The sequence below is a fragment of the Nannospalax galili genome, unplaced genomic scaffold (assembly GCF_000622305.1).
Source record: "Nannospalax galili isolate Female #2095 unplaced genomic scaffold, S.galili_v1.0 scaffold263, whole genome shotgun sequence".
Classification (NCBI taxonomy): domain Eukaryota; kingdom Metazoa; phylum Chordata; class Mammalia; order Rodentia; family Spalacidae; genus Nannospalax; species Nannospalax galili.
The window spans coordinates 1199366-1216917 of NW_008350402.1; the positions used below are offsets into that span (position 1 = coordinate 1199366).

The 17552-nt window shown below is 46.2% G+C and overlaps 1 protein-coding gene across 1 annotated transcript in view; it reads right to left on the bottom strand.

Moving 5' to 3' along the window:
* Window positions 1-17240, bottom strand: part of Frmpd1 (FERM and PDZ domain containing 1) — a 108829-nt gene extending 91589 nt beyond the window's left edge. The window contains exon 1 of the mRNA XM_008847679.1: window positions 17117-17240. The gene's annotated coding sequence lies outside the window, so the exon portion shown is untranslated. The remainder of the gene's footprint in view (window positions 1-17116) is intronic.
* Between the last annotated feature and the right edge of the window lie 312 nt (window positions 17241-17552).

The following is a 17552-nucleotide window of genomic DNA, read 5'->3' on the forward strand; positions in this document are numbered from 1 at the left end:
GCGGGGAAGCAGAAGGAAGGAATTATTAAAATCTGGCAGCAGCAACCAAAAAACTCCTTCAGTAAAGAAGACTCAAACTCCATAGAGGTGACCTATGGATGTCTCAGCCCAGGGGGAGGAGGAGGTGCAGGAGGTCACATCAATGTTCTCCAGCCTCACTTGTTAAAACATGAAGGCCGGCCCCACCCCCAGAGTTTACACAAGTCTGGAGTGGGGTTGGCATTAATTGCAAGGCATTTCTAATCAATTGTCTCAGACACTGATGACAACCACACTTCCAGGATCCTCAGTGAAGACTGTTAAATTAATCAAGGGACTCAAGGTCAGGGGGTCTGCTGTGGTAAGACATTTCATTTTAATTAGATCAAATCACACAGAAAAGTTAAGCCAAATTGTGATTTTTTTTTCCTTCTTATTTGTAATTCAGGGTTTGAATTCTAGAGTGGACTCAAGAGATACAGAAAATGAAATAGAGACATGGACTTGATGTCAGTAAACATTGCCCTGATCCTGTCACTAGTTAGGCATGTAACCAAAGTCTACTCATTACCTAATCAGGACACCTTTGTGCCACCTGGAACTAGGAGATGGGGGTTCGAAAGATGGCTCAGTGGGTAAGAGTGTTTGCTGCCAAGCCTGACAACCTGAATTTGATCCTTGGGACCCAAATGGTAGAAGGAGAGTTGCAAGTTGTCCTCTGACCTCCACATATATGACAAGTTGTCCTCTGACCTCCACATATATGACATGGCACATACACCCTGCCCCCACAATAAATAAGAAAACCCTGGAGATGTGAAACTTGAAAATCTTTTTTTTGGCTCTTACATCCTATGATCCCATCATTCTGAAAAACTGAGCAACTTAGTAGCAGAAGTATTTAATGATTATGCTGTCTACATATAAATGACTAAAGATACGGGCTTTTATCAGCACAAATGTGAGACAATTACCAGAAAATTTAAGAAGCACCTTTGACAATTCAAGTGCCATTAAGAGTAAAAAAGGATCTTTACTCAAACAGATTTTGTATTAAGTGATCAGATGAAAACAGGTATATAGTCACATGTGCATTATATTTAAGTCTATTTTCCCCACCCATTTGTTGTTGAGCAGTTTATTGAGACATATGCACAGTAGATATTACACTTCAAAAGCAAAGCAGCTCCCTTTCTGAGAGCAGTCTAGAGAAAACAAAGAGTGTTTCAGAGTGAGAAATCACTACTCACCAGTCAGTCAGAGCTGAAGGGTGCTGTACGTCTCCCCAAGCTGAAACCACCCCTTCATCCTAGGATGCTGCTCCCACGCCTCCCTGCACCCAACTATTTTTAAAGATAAAAGGCCAACGTTCCCCAGATCGCAGCCACCAGAATGTGAGTATCAAATGACTCTCCCAAAGTTCGTCAATAAGTTGGAGTAGAAAGGATGGTGGGGCCATATGGGCAAAGTGGATGGTCTCCGTGCCAGCCCCCACAGCTCACAGGCTCTCCTCTCACTGATGCCAGGCAACTGGCTGCTCCAAAGGCTATCACCACGGGGCTGGCATCTCTCCTTTCAGCACGCCAAGCCCAGAAGTCCTCCAGACACCACTGTTATCCTCAAGACCTCAGCCACTTGAGCCAGCAGCAGAGGAAACATTAGAGGCTCTTGATTGGCACACTGGCTTCCTCTGTGCCAAGGGCAACACAGACGATGCCCAAAGGGAAACACCGAAGATGATGCCCAAGGTCTTAGGATGCATCCATTCTATAGCTGTAGAGTTTATTTGGTGCCACCTTCACACTTGGTCCCCAGCTGGTTCTACCCAGTTATCTTCAGTTGACATTAATAGCAATGGCATTAGCTCACTAAGCCTTACCGCAGCCCAGGGAGACAGGTCATCCTCAAGCACATTATCATCTCTTAACAGATGGGGAAATGATGACTCAGGAAGATTAAATAACCTGCCCAGCCTCATACAGCCTGCCCCAGGTGGAGCACAAGATGATCACAGCCTTTATGCCACCACTCAGGAATAGAGAATGCTCCAGATAAAGTCCTATGCAATTTTAGGATTCCATACAGCCCTGCACAACAGATGTAGAGAAAGAACTATGTACAGAGGTAATCTTAAAATTGCTCTAATTGTCTCTCCTTGCCTGGGCTAAAACACCATGAGAAAGGAATGATATTTTAACATATAAACATTCAATGAAAGATGCCCTAGTGTGGATGCAACCAGCAGGTTAGGCAGCAAGGGGCTGAAGAGGATCAAAAGAGGTGTTTTATCAGTGACCTCCGTCCTCTGCATCCCTTGGGCTCCACACAGACTGAAGACCTTGGGCCTAAAATTGTGGCCACGTCACTCTACCTCAGTGAGCACTCACACATTTAATGCATATAAGGCACGGAGGAAAACAGACAAATCAATCCATCCCTGCAGTGAAAAAGTTGGAATGTCATCACACAAGTCACTAATATGTAAAGTGAAAGATAGCAAGGCCTGGAGCTGGTAGGAAGCCCATGAGTCTGTGGGAGAACTCAGAGTAGAGTAAGATACCAGGGAGGCTTGTGCAGGAGGGGACCAGTCCCTGCAGCATAGGAGAGGGTATCCTGCAAGACTGGTCAGAGGAAGTGCATAGAGGGAGAGGGCACTGGAGCACCCTGAAGACGGAAGGTCAGGGTAGTGGGAAACTCAGGGTGCGGGAAGCAGGGTTGAGCTATGGCACAGAGAAGCCAAATCCCCAAAGACCTAAAGTTGAGGACTAAGGAGGTTAAATTTTACTCTTCATCATAATCCCAGTATCCTGCCTTGCGGTAAGCACTCAATAAATGTTAGTGGGATAAAGTGCCAAAAAATAATTTAACTCATGGGGAATGTAGAGTGACTTTGAAGAAGACACATCAAACAAAGCAAAAAAGAAAAACCTACCTCTATTTTCTTTTAACAAATGTTATCTAGTCAGAACCACTCCAGAGTTTAACAATAAAATATTTGTTTTGGGAGCCAGGCAGTGTACTTTGGAGACTGAGGCAGGAGGACTGTGAGCTCTGGGACAACCTGGGTCACACAGTGAGGTGTCTCAAAAAAAATGTAGTTCAGTCAGAAGAGTGTTTTCAGAAGTTCAAGGTCATCCTCTTGGCTATATAGTGAGTTCAAGGCCAGTCTGGGTGACAAGAGACACTGTTTCAAACTGAATAAACTAGGCTGGTGAGAGGGTTAAGCAGATAAAAGCATTTTCCAGGCAAGCCTGGTGAGCTGAGTTCTATCCCCAGATCCCACTCTGAAAGGACAGAACCAACTCCTCAAAGTTACCCTCTAACCTCTACCTGGGGAGCACCTCCATACACACACACACACACACACAGAGAGAGAGAGAGAGAGAGAGAGAGAGAGTAAATAAAAATGAAAAATCAAAAATAAGATGATACACACAAAAAGGCTGGAAGGGTAATTAGCAACTTGGCTATAAATAAGAATAATAAAATATTTGTTATACTTTGCCCCCCATGGAGACAATAACATTTGCCATCAGCTTCTCACCCAAGAACACTGTGAAAATTAATGATGAGGTAATGTCTGTGAAATGCCCAGAGCTCTCTGAAGATGTATGGCAAAAGGCATCACTATAATTAATATTTAATGAGATGCTACTCAGCTCTGATCTCTTTTTCTGCAGACTAATGTTACGTCCACAGGATAAGGTGATGCCAGATTGGCCCCTACATCAACCTCTCCAGCAGACAGTGCCCAGCCCTGCTGCATGCCCCTGGGTCCCCTCCCTCCATGGTTGATGAGGCCCATCATCCCAACCACGCAGGAGTGCGTTCCAATGTGGGAGTCTAAGGTGGCTAGAGAACTTGAGGAGCAAAACACATCAGTAGATGAGTGAAATAGATTTCAGAGAGTGGTCTTCCTTGGGGTCCCATTTTGAAGCATGAGAGAACTCCATGAAAATTCAAGGGGAATTACTTCAGCAAAACCCACATCCTAAGCCAGTAAATATTTTTAGGCCTAACACAGTGCCCAAGAAAGGAAGAAATAAGAATAGCTCCATGGGTTCAATTACAAATGGAGTGGAGAAAATAATTTCAAAAGTTCAAGGGGAAAAAAAATCAATCTATTTCCTCCCCTAAAGCTTTCGCTTCTATAAATACACTCAAACAAATGGACTCAAGACCACTCTTCCTTCGAAAATGCTACCTGTCTGGGAATTTGCAAGATAAATGATGTGCTAGGCCAGCTCTCAACACTCCTAAATGCTCTACAAAAGCTTATCTCTTCTTCTTAAAGAACATTCATTTTCCCTCTCTGATTATAAGAGTAATACATGTGCCTGGCAGAGAATTTTGAAATTTTTCATCTTTTAGAAAAAAGAAGCTATTCTAAAATCTCCAAGATATTAATTACCCTTCTACAGTTTCTTATTTCTTTTTTTCTTTTGCGTGAAAATACACATTTTCAACCTAACTTAGGAATTTGCCATTTAGATGGGTTTATTTATTTATTTATTTTTGGTCTTTTTGAGACAGGGTCTCCCTGTAGCTCCAGCTGTCCTGGAACTCACTAGGTAGAACAGGCTGGCCTTGAACTCACAGAGATCCACCTGCCTCTGCCTCCCAAGTGCTGGGATTAAAGGCATGCACCACCACACCTGGTGGGTGTAAACCCTTAGATGGGTTTATAAGCAGATATTCCTGTGCCTTTACTATTCTGCTACATGGTTTTTTATGTCACATAGGACATTCGGTTTTCTTTTTTTTTTTTTGTTTTTGTTTGTTTGTTTCCTTGATTGTTTGGGGCAGGACCTCAATATTTAATCCTGGTTAGCCTGGAACTCACTATATAGACCAGGTTAGTCTCCAACTCCTGGAGACTGACCTGCCTCTACCTCCCAGTGCTAGGATTAAAGGCATGTACGACCACACTCAGCCTGGTTCATTTTCCCTGACTTTTATAAACAATGCTGAGATAAGAATCTTTTCTTAATACATCTCTGGTTATTTCCTAGGGCCTACACTCCTGGGTGAAAGATGCCACCGGTTTGAAAAGCTTTTTTGTTTGTTTTTGAGACAGTTTGTAGGTCAGGCTGGCCTCAAACTCAAACTTGCTATGTAGCCAAGGATGGTAAACTCCTAATTTTCTGCCTCCTGTTTGGAAACAAGTGTGCACCATCATGCCTAGCTGAGTTTGAAAGTTCTGATATAATTAAATTGTCCTCCAGAAAGGTTATCCTGATCTTACTCCCTCCATCTGTGGGAGGGCCACTTCCCCCAGTTGCTTACTGTTCCTTCATTTGGTAGATTTATAAAGGCAATATTACAGCTGGGGATATAGCTCAGTTGTCAGGGTGCTTGTCTGGCATGATCGAGGATTTGGGTGTGATCCCTAGCATGAATAAAACCAGGCATGGAGGTGTATGTCTGAAACCTCAGCACTTGGGAGGTGAAGTCAGGATTAGAAATTCATGGTTATCCTGAGCTACCCAGGACATTCCAGGTCAGCCTGGGTTACATGAGAACCTCTTTCAAAATTAGTTAAGAAAATAAAGGGGGCTTTTATTTGCAGCTCTTTGATGATTGGAGATTTCCCCCCAAATACTGAGTGCCAGTAGCAGCACTCTTAGGCACAGTTTTACTGTGTGCATCTTCTGATCATCAGAAAGTCAGCATTCTATTCTCTTAGGGGTTCTCCCCCCACCTCAGAGGGCAGCCCAGTGATGTCCCTGCCTGGCACCCAACAGCCCCATTTTCACCCCTATGTCCTTGCTCAGCAAACATTTCAGTTCCAGTGGGTAAGCCAGACCTGCCATCCATCAGTCATTTGTTCAGTTTCTTTCTTCCACTGCTGCTCTCGGGGGTCTGTTATGCTCCTGGGATCACACTATGAGCAAAGGCTAGACAAGTCTGTGAAAACCAGGACGGGGACAGTTGTGAGTTTGGAACAGCACAAGTCCACTAGAGTTGAAATGGTTTTAGTTAGTTTTATAGATAGGTGAGGGGAAAAAAGAGAGAGGGCTAAGCAGGGGAAAAACCCATGCAGAAGCGCAGAAGCTTATGGGATTGAAGGGTTACTTTTATCCTAAGGCAGGGGAAGGAAAAGCAGAGGAGACTGAAAAGTTAGCTCAGGCTGAATTCACATACTGAGCTCATCTTTGGTCTGCTCTCTGATCCCAGCATCTCCATTCTGACTTGTGATCCTTGCCTGGCGCATTTCTACCACAGAGCCCTCCAACAGCCCTTCTCAGCATCCATCCAGCCAGACCTCTGTGCATGGGGCAGGAATCCTGGCAAGCATACCAATCTACTCAGCAATTCCCCTGTGAATGGATGACTGCCCGGTGACTCTCGGGTGTAAATCTTAGAGGCCTGGCTTGCAAAGAAACTTCTGGCAGGTGATATAGTCTCTCATAGCCCAAGGCTCATGACATTGGACTAAAATTACATAATAGGCAATCAATAAAGGTATATAGAATCTAACCGAATTAAATTGAGCAGAATAAATACAAGAGAGATGATAAGTGGATAGGTGTACATAGGTTGTATGGATCAAACTGTCACCCAGACAGCTGGGAAAATTGAAACTGTCTTTGAAAATCAGCTTCAGAACACAATCGTGTAAGAGGTGAATTAATTCTCTTGAGGCGTGGAATTCTGCATCTACCTAGCCATCTCCCAGGCGTACAAACCGCACTTGTTCGGCCGAGCTGCACGTCCCAGGAGCTTCTGTGTTCAAAGGTCAATCGATTCTAGGGATTTGGAAATTTTTTCTTTGCAGGAAGGCAGGAGGAGAAGAGAAGAAAGGAGGCCCCTAATGCAAGCCATCTCTGCTGGGATTTTCCACAGTGACAATTCCAATTCACAGCAAAAATTCAATCCTTCCTCATTCATGTTTTCACCAAGGCAGCAGCATGTCTAGATAATTCTCCCCTGAGGGCTGAAAGGCCAAACATTCCCCAAATTCAGATTCCCTGGGCACTGGATTCATGCCCCCACCATAGAGCGCCTCAGACTGAGTTGCTTGTTTTTCCCTTCCCTTGTCTGAGACCTCTACAAAACAGAACTGCCCCATCCCAGGGAGTAGATTGACAATCTGTATTTAGGAATTAAACATGGTGTCATTGATGCAAAGACACTTTGGAAATAATCCAGGCTACAGATAGGAAGCAGGCCCAGAAAGGGCAGGCTACCTCTGAATTCACTGGAGGAGATGGTAGTGACCAGCTGGTGAAAGACAGGAAAAAACAAAAACAAAAACAAATATGTCACCAATGCTTTGGGCTTGAAAAAAATCCAGAGACTGGAGGCTTGATGAAATTTGGGAAGAAAATGACAATTTAGGGAAAAACTAAGCTTGGTTCTGAACAGTCTCTAATATAAAACAACTCTTCTCCGTGACAGCTCTTCAGATAATACAAAAGGAAAATAAACATCTATTGAATATTTCTGATGTCACAGTATCTTCTTTTCTGCAGGTTTAACATGTCGAAATAATCAGTTAAATAAGCAACTAGATAATAGGGCCTGCTTTATGCAGGGTGCAAACCCAGGCCCAGTAAACCCTGGATTCATCAGTTCAGGCACCTAGTACTAAGGCTATAGAGTACCAAGGAAGAGCCAGTTGGACCACAGGTCAGGTAGCAAGAGGGCACAGGTCAGAAGACTGGGAGTTAGGTCTGCAGCCTCTCCAGTCTAAGGATTCTGAGTGGTATGACCCTCTGACGTCTTGTGAGTACTTGCCTGACAGGGCAAACTGACTCCAGGAGCAAATATATGTCACAAAAACACAGAGGCCCACATTAGCTCTTGGGCAACATATTCCTAGTGACCATAAATCAAGCAATGGGATGGCAGGAAGTAAGCTAGAGAGAACTAACCCAGCACTCATGATCTTCATCCTTCATTCATTTCTTTGGTCAACGTGGTTTGCTGGTCCTGTGCCCTGGACAGCTCAGTTTCTAGCTTCCAGATTGCACTAGAAGCAGGGCTCAGTACCTGCCTAGAAGAAGCACCCAGAAAAGTGGGGAAAGCTATACAGAAATCCCCTGTGACCATGCAGTCCTGGGAGTATCACCTTGAAGCCAAAGGTAAGGCTCCCTCAGCCTGGTAGGCATCCCAGTCCAGATGGAGGTAATATGAGGATGTTTCAAAGCATCAAATAAGGCTTGTCAAAATGGGAGTCACCATTCCCTAAACCCAGCAAACAAAACAAGAAGCAGAGATCTCTGCCTTATTCCCACTGCCCTGCCCTTCAGGTTTCAAGCAGTACAATGTAAGACCCTTCCTTATCAGGTGCTTTTAAGGTCCCTTTCAAACCTGACATTCCTCCAGTCCATCACCTATGGTTCATCACCTGAGCCCTGGACATCATCCTGGGTCCCTAATGAGGCTGTAGTTCAAAGTTCTTTTGAGTGCCCAGCTCTGTTTTCCCCTCTCTAAATCTAAATCTCTTACTCACCCATTGCAGCTCAGTTCAAACACCAGTCCCTTCTGGAAGCCTTTCCAGATCTTCTCCCCATGCACGACCAGCCCTCTGTTAGACTCCCATGGGTCTCTGTAAGGTATAGCACCTTGCCCAGAGCTGACTGTCAGCTGCAGGTAGAGCCAGGCTTTGTGTGATTCATCTGTCTCCTCCCTCCCTACCTCCCTGACTCCTTGTACAGGCCTTTCTTATCAAAGCATGGTGAGCTGAGCGCAGCAGCAGCCCCAGAGGCCGTGTTCTGGGCAGAGAGGTGTGAGGCTGGGACCCTAGAAATCACAGAAACGGAGTCTGGAGCTGCTCAGACCCCAGGCCCTCTGAGGTCACCATCCTGGCCTCTGATTTCCTTCCACTCTGCTACCTGCTGCACAAGACCTACTACTCCTGCTTGCCCCAAGGCTGTTGGGGCTCTAGACTGCCAACTGTCACAGGTTAGTGTGAGTTGCAGTTGGAGAGCCCAGAAGTCAGCAACAGACTGTGGATCACACTTAAAAGGACCATGTGGCTTTGCAAGAAGTCCATTGTAGGGCAAACGAGATCATACTACATTTTTTTCAAAGCTGCCAATGAATACTTCCTTTTTTTCTTTCTTTTTTTTATTTTATGGAAACAGATGCATATATGGGCCTTGAGAAAATAATTTTCTTCAAATTCAATGAGGACTAAATTAGGAGGAAAACACAAGGGCCTAAGCTTTCTCCCATCTGTATCTTCTGTCCAGATCACATTCACTGTGGGATCTTCCCTAAGTCTAAGAACTGGTAATGAATATTTTAACAACAGCAGCTTCTTCTTCCCATTGATAAAACTCCACTGACTAGCCAGAGCATGCTGGTGAGATGAGGGCATGGACCAGAAAGACCTGTGCTTTTCTGGGCAGCCTAATCCTCTGAGGCTCCATCCACTGGTACCCCAGGGATGGTCAGAGCAGCACAGGCACCCAGCAGACCATGCAGAATGGAAACCAGAGACCAGGGCTGGCATGCTGCAGCATTCCTATAACCTTAGCACTGAGAGGGTAAGATGGGGCAGGAGAAATCCATTTCAAACAAACAACAACAAAGAAACCCACATGAAGCCAGTGACCCTAGCAAACCGGGTTTAAGTACTCTTAAGAGAAAAGGCAGTTGTAAAAGAAGAGAATGCAGGGCTGGGGATGTAGCTCAGTGGGTAGACTGCTTGTCTAGTATGCACAAAGCTTTGGGTTCGATCCCTAGCATCATATAATCCACGGTAGCCCATGGATTCAGGAGGTGGAGGCATAAGAATCAGGAGTTCAAGATCATCGTCAGATACATAAGGAGTGGGAGGCCAGCTTGGCCTACTTGGGACCCTGTCTCCAAACAACAAAAAACAGAGAATGTAGAGAACCAAAGGCTTAGTGAAGCCCATCCCCCTAGAAGAAACTGATGCAGATCTCAAACCCAAAATCCTGGACAGGTGATCTTTTTTGGAAAAAGGGTCTTTGTACATGGAATTTGCCTTGGGGGTCTTCAGAGGAGGAGGTTATCTGGATTGCCCAGGTGGACAGTGCCAGGTGTCCTTCTAAGAGTGAGGCAGAGTGAGATCTGAAGTAGATGGAAGAAGAGGTGACAAGGCAGAGAAATGTCTTTCATGAGAACAAAGGTGGAGATGAGAGCGATGAAGCCAAAAGTCAAATGCCAACAGCACCAGAAGCTGGATGAGGCAAAGAAAGAATCTCCACCCCACCCCAAGCCTCCAGACGAGGTGGCAATGCCAACACCTTGATCTTGTGCTTGGGACCTTCTGTGGATCTCCACAGCTTTAAAAGCTTTGTTACAGCATCTACAAGTAATGAATACAGTACCTGAGAAGCAATCAGACAAAAGGGTCTCTGACAATGTACCCAGAGTTCCCTAATGGCCCAACCCAGGCCTCCAAGGGAGACCCACAGAGACACACACTGGGCCTAACCTGTGTTAAAAAGCATGGACTCCTCACTTAGGCCCACAAGTTAACTAAAAGCAAGACAAAAGCCTGTACCTCTGTCCTCCTTTTGTGCCTGACTCCTTTACTTTAGGTCACATGCTTACCTCTGCAAGTCTGCATACTAATCATGCAAGGAATGTCTTTTTAACCTATCTCATCCTTTTCAGGGTTGAAAGTTCAGAGATAAGTCATTGTCCTGAAATTTTCTCTAAGTCACCTTGGATTATGAGAACAACCGAACCTCAAGGGACAATCCACTGCCCAAAGGAAGTACTTTATCCATGAGGCTGGGGCCATACCCTGGAGAGGTACTCATCTTTTGAGAACCACCTTGTCCTCTCAAACAGTAAGTTCGCGGGACCCCTCTTAGCAAGACCAAAGTGGACTATACCTAAACCTAAAGCAAGATTGCTTAATTATGTATACCTCTTGCCCCAATTCTTTATCTATTTAAACATAAAGCTTGTGTCAGTACTCAGATGGTAGACTTGGGGGTCACTGGAGCCTTTCATCTGTTCCTCTTCCTGATGCAGCTACATTGCATAAATCTCTCTGCTCTTCACCATTGCTTGTCTCTGTAATTGGAGTATTGGGACAGGTGGCTGAGCCTTGCTTGTTGGGGCTGCTGGAGCCCAACTCCAGTTACACTAACACCAGTACAGACTCCAAAGTGAGGCAGGCAACTGCAGTCCTGTGCCTTCTAGGCTGACCAAACTCCTATACAGCTGTGCCCAGTTCCTAGCTCAGCTCTTTTCAGGGGACCAGGTAACAGAGGCACACTACCTAAAGGAATGACGTCTTGGGTGCTGATTTGAATGTCCAAATGGCCCACAGGGTTATTGTAGGGAAGAAGAAACGGATTTTTGTGGGGGCCTCAAAGAGCAGAATCAAGGCCAACAGAGCAGCCATTGCTCCGAGGGAGTTTTTTGGCTCGGCATAACGAAGAACTTTCTAATAATCAGAGTCAACTAAGAGTGGGTTAGGAGTGCCTGGAGGATTATCAGGTCCAAGCAGAGTGGCTGGGTGTGCTAGGGGAATTCCTGCACCAGACAAAGTCTGCTTGATGGGCTCTGAGCTGGCAATTATAGACATAGAGAGTCTATGATTTGTGGCTAAAATATCCTGTCAGTATGTGTGAATCCAAGTTTCTGGCACAAGACAAGGCACACTTTCACTTTTATTATTACAAAGCTTTTGTGAAAAAGTAAGTACAGAAAATCCCCAGAAATGAGCCTCGGAAAGAAATAATTCTTCCTGCTCCTATATACAAAGATGTTCCCTGACCCCAGAGAGGAAGAAAACGGAAAAGTACGTATCCCCATACAGACACTGTTTTCCAATCTGACCAGCGGCCAATAGTGCTTGTACAAGTGTCAGGGAACCTTAGACAGCCTGGTTTGATGTCCTTTCCCCAGGAAAATCAGAGGGAACACAAGCTCCAGCAGCCAGCTCAAGTATCTTCATGAGAACAAATAAATGGCATCCCTTGTCTTTTAAATAATTGCTTTTTCTTTTGCATCTGTCTGAATTCTATACTTGCAACTAAGAAAACAGCGAAGAAGTAACTTGGAAACATAACATGCCCATGTCTGCAAGTTAACCGTGGGGTGGGTGCTTCGGACGGTTTAGAAGGCTGGAGCCTATACTTGGTCCATACTTTGAATACTCTGGGCAGGAAGTTCAGCATTTCTCATCTGCCTGCACATCTGTCTTCTCTTAAGTCAAAGTCTCAGGGAGAACGGAGTGCTGCTGCATCCGGATGAATTCCTCTGACTCTTTCCGTTCAAGATTTTGAAAACTTGCCATGTCACCCTTTTATTGAAGCTGCTGATGTTCTCAGATCATGCCTCAAGAGGTCAAAAAATATACTTTACTTTTAGATTTGCCACCATCTCTTTTCTAGACTGCAGAGTGTGTGAGTGTGTGTGTGTGAGTGTGTGTGTGAGTGTGTGTGTGTGTGTGTGTGTGTCTTTTTCTCCAAAAGAACCAGTGTTAAGGGTACACATCATTCAGCAGCTGGCTTAGGAAATGATTAGAAAGCCTGACCCATTTTTAGCCACCAGAAAAAAAGGTCTCCAAACATGAGTCCCTGAGAAGACAGTGTCACATCAGTGAAAATAATGGCCATGGCTTCACATCAGTTGGCAAAGCACCAAGCCAGGCTTCCCACCATCCTCCAGGCAGATAGTTAACCTAAAAACAAAGCAAAACAAGCCCTCATATTTGCAGAGCTGCAAATGTAATCTATACTTAGCAAAACAAACTTAAGCCAGTGTTGCTTCTGCTTCTGTGAGCATCTATTAAGTTCACTGTGTTATTAGAGTATAGCAAACACACAACAGCACACAGGTAGCAAAACTTTTATATAGTGAATGGCATTAAGCACATGGGCATGTTTAGTATTTGAAAGCTTCCATGTTAGACCTTTTGGCATAGTAAAGAAAGCTTTTTATGGACTGGTGAGATGGTTCAGAGGGTAAAGGCTCTTGCTGCACATGTCTGCCAACCTGAGTTCGATCCCTGGAACTCTACTTCTGGAAGAAAGAGAAAACTGATTCTACATATTGTCCTCTGACAGACACACATGCTGTGGCACATGTACGTTCCTCCCAACAATAAATGAATAATTCTTAAGATACTTTTTATAGTATTATTGTCTGATGTTTAAAGGTTCATATCTCCTAGCATGGAGCTATGAGGCTGGTACCAGTGAGTTCAGCCGAGGATCACATGAAATCCTTATGCAGCAGCGTCATGCTTCTGGCTCGACTCAAACCACTTCTGATTTCAGGGAAAATCACAGGCTTTTGTCAATCTAGAACAGTAAAAGCTGGATGAAGCCAGCTCTAGGCTCTATGAAAAGGAGGAGGGGTGTGAGAAGTGGGGTACTGCACCTGCCATTCTGGAGGCTTTGTGTGGGTTGCAGCCACATACACAAGTGGCCACATACACAATCTTTTAAGCCTGACAGCATTGGCTTCTCCAAGAGCAGTACCAAGGACAGTGGGAGGTCAGGGGTTGATGAAAACCCTGGGACAAGGTTACTGGAAAGACAGTTTCCTAGGGGAGGGAGACTTGAGCTTGGTCTTTGGGTATAGCCAAGACCATTAAGGGTTAGGCACATACTAGGCAGAGGCCAAATGCCTAGGGACATGAGGGTGGGGAATGAAGGACTAAGAGCAGAGAATGGGGTGAAGGAAGGGATCTGTCATGTCTCAGACTGAGGACTCTGGACTTCCAACACAGGACCTACTGAAGGTTTCTGGGCAGGGACATGATGTGATCACAGCCATGAGTTAGGGAGAGATGACAGAAGTCTGATACTTAGAGAGAGAATGAAAAGATAGGAATATGTCTGAGAGACTTTGGAAGTAAAATGACAGAGCTTGGTGGCCAGTGACCACAATAAAAAGGAAGCAATCAAGAGGGCAAGGTCATAGATGATTATCCTCAAGGTCATAGATGTCTATCCTTCTCTGCTGTAGAGTCTCCAGCCTGGGAGGGAGAGGACAAGTAATGACCATGGGTATCTTATGGCCAAGAGGCAGGGTCATTGATTTGGTACCAAGGCTGTTGGTGCCAGGGGCTCAACCCCACTTAAGCTTTCCCTTCACATATCAGTGACCAACTAAGGGGCACTACTCTGTGAGGCTTGCAGTGAAAGAAGGGAAGAGAACTGGGGAGGGAGGATGGGTGTTAAGAGGAAAGGAAGGGGGCAAGAGAGAGGGAGAGCACAGGAGAGAGGAAGGACCAAGAGACACTGAAGAAGACTCAATTGACCATGCAATGCCTAAAGCACACCTCTCTGGGTCTGATGCTGCAAGGACCAGGTGTCCTTTCTCCAGCAATCCTGAAATGTTCTCCACTGAAGGGGCAGAAAGCCTACTCCTGCGTCTCCACAGTAACTGTGAGGATGCTCTCTCTGTGCAGATATCCTGTCTTGTCCTAAAACACACTAAGACCCCCAGGCCTTGGTATTTGCTGTTCCCTTTACATGAAACAGTTCCTCTTCCCTTTTATCTGGTGCTTAACATATATCTGACACTCTGCTAAGTACTTTACATGTACCTAGACTTTAGTTCTCACAACAACCCTCTCAAGAATCCCCAAAGAGAAGATAAGCGAAAGGTGGCCCACAGACAGAGGAGGGGCTAGTATGCAAATCCAGGCAGTAGAGCCTGCACTCTGCATTCCCTCCCAGGAAACTCCAGCTCCTCCTCTCCTGTAGCCCTCGGGAATCCAGAGAAGCCTTCCCTATCTGTCCCTACTAGGCCTCATGCCTATCACTTTCTTTCGTATTGCCCTGTGTGTTTCCTTCCCAGCACAACCTGCGATGACCTTACTTAGGTATTTAGCTTGTTTATTATGTTTCTCTAACCATAATATAAACTTCAGGAAGGCAGAGATTTTGCCTTTTGTTCCACATATTCCACAATGAACCAGGGAGGTCTGCCACGGATGCTGCACTGTGCTATGCTGTGCTAGTCTTCACTGTTGTCCCACTCTTCTTTAACCACCGTATATGCTCAGCATCCTACACTACCACAGAAGGGAGTCAGGGCCCAGCTCCCAGCAGACATGGTCGAAGCTGATAGATTTGTAACTGACTGTCAAATCCTCCTGCCTGGGTCCTTGAGCACATAGTGATATGCTGTGGGAGGCAGGGATTCTATCTTCTGATGAACCCATCTGTAGCCTCCATTACTTTAGAGCATTTGCAGGACACTGGCAGCTGTTGATGTCAGTATCTGATCTAAGCACCCTCCAGATAACAAGAAGTGCCTGCCTCTGGGATCGGAAGGTTCCTTGGGAACACACGGCCTTGTCACAGAGGCTCCACCCTGCTGGAGAGGTTCTCAGTCCATGAACAAGCTAAGACAAAAGGCAGCATTTTCAAATTCCAATAGTGCCCGGCAGCATTCTGAGCTTGCTTACAAACACACTAAACAAGAAACCAATTTTGACCAAAACACTATTACCTACAAACACTGTGTTGGGTACTTTCACATATGATCTCATTGAATCTTCTTGGCAATTATCTTTATTCTCCTTTGACAGATGAGGGAGCTTCAGAGGCTCCAAATCCTACAGCAAATGAAGACTGAAGCCCTTCCCATCGTCCTCTGCTCTTGGAGGCTCTGCCTGCTTTGGGCTTCCACCAGACTCCCTGCTCTCTCCTGCACCCTGAGCTTCCCTAGCTCAGGCCCTGTGCTCATCCCAGTTCCTTGACTTGAAAATGATTTCCCCCTCCTTTCCACCTGTTGAAATGCTCTTCGGCACTCTACCTTCTAGTGTGTTGGCTTCCCTAACTCTGCAGCTCAAATTAATTGTCCTCCTGTGGTACAATTCTGTATTCCTCACGAGAACCTGAGATCTTTACAGTGGGAAGAGCCTATCAGTAATTTTCCTCTTTGCTTCTTCCTGAGTGAGTAGTGAGAAAGTGCTTGCAGAACCACTGGAGAATGAAGAAAGGAAAGTCAGGCTTGCACCTGAATGCATCCAGGAGGTAAAAGCCTCTAGACAAATTAGCCTCAAATTCAGAGGATCACTTGGGAAAGGCAAACTTATGTACAGCTCCACTCGGGTCACAAAACATATTCCTTGGCCTCTGACTTCATAAAGTTTGAAACTTAAAACCAGGATGTCTAGGAAGGAAATAAAGTAATAAAATCGCTTCCATGAGAATCTTTTCTTAGTAATGCATTTCAGCCACACACTGGGGAGACACTAATTGCAACACAAGATGAACAAGAGATTGGGCAAAAGAACAAACCTCACCTTCCACCATGTCACAATTAAGTAGCTCATGCTCAGTTTTACTGTGGCTGCACCAGAATTCACCTGTCCCAGAAAACAGGTTCTCGCTGAACTGTGGGCCTTGTCAGTGTATATGCAACACCCACCAGGGGATGCCTGATTGAGAGTGATTCTAAATGTTTTGGATTGAAAAGCATCACAACCATCACTTTAAGCTGTTAATCAGTGGCCGCTAGCCTGTCAGGACCCCTACAACAGTGCATTATCTTCCTCCCTCAATTTTTTTTTGAAGGTTTTGCAAAAATAACCGCCTCACAAACAGAAACATTTCCTGATCTATGAGCTACTTTGAAAACAAATCATTATGCCGTTGAATATTTTATGACGGTCCAAAGCACCGAAGGAGGCAAGGCGTGCATTCACCAATCCTTGCCCTGTCTATTTTGAGACTCCCAAAGCAAACTGCAAATGCTTCCTCTATTTTCCAAACACCCGTTTCTAAGTGCAGGATGGATTCTTGATCAATTAATGCCTCCAGCCAAACTGACCCAGAGACTCTTCTCTAGGGCTCACAGCTGAAGGACCTTTAAGAACATCCAGTGAACAGCACTTCTGCCCTGTAAAAGGTGGTAAAACCAGTGGGGGGCTTGCCCAAGGTCACACACAGCCTGGATGGCCAAGGAGCCAAGGACCGAGTCCTGGGCGCTGCTCCACTCCCAGAGGCTGCCTCCACACCCCTCCCATAGTTCAGCAAGGCTGCTGGAGATTAACGTTGAGACACCGCCCCCCGCCCCGGCACTCCTCTACTGCTCACGAACCCCGGAATAGAGACAATATGGGTGTCCCTCAATTCACAATACGGCAACACAGGCATGGCTCTGATGCCCCCGGGGCGTACCCCGCCCTCTCCAGGCCAGCTGTGGCCACGGGGACCCGGCAGGCAGGGCTCACCTGAGGTCACTCCGAGAAAGTTGGCGCTGGTGGCGGCCGCACCTGAACTCAGGTTTGCCCGCCCGCTAGCCGCTCCTTTCACGAGCTACACCACGCAGACCTCGGAAACTTGAGGCACACTCGGATCGGGTGGGAAGAGTTAACTGTTGTCGGTCCGGAGCGAGGAGTAGGGACACGAGGACGCGAGGCGGACGCGGGGGACCGGGGAACGGCGGTGCAGCCGGAGCGCAGCGTGGAGGGCGGCGCGGAGGAAGCCAGGCTGCAGGCAGCCTGCAGCTGCGGGAGGCGCAGGCCTGGGCGTGGGGGACCCGGGGCTTCCCGAAACTTTGCGGCAGCGCGGGGACCTCGCCCTTACCTGCAGAGGAGGCGCCGCCCGCGCGGACGCGGAGCTGGCGGGCTGGAGCTGTGGCCGGGGGCGCCCTGCCCGGCGGCGGGC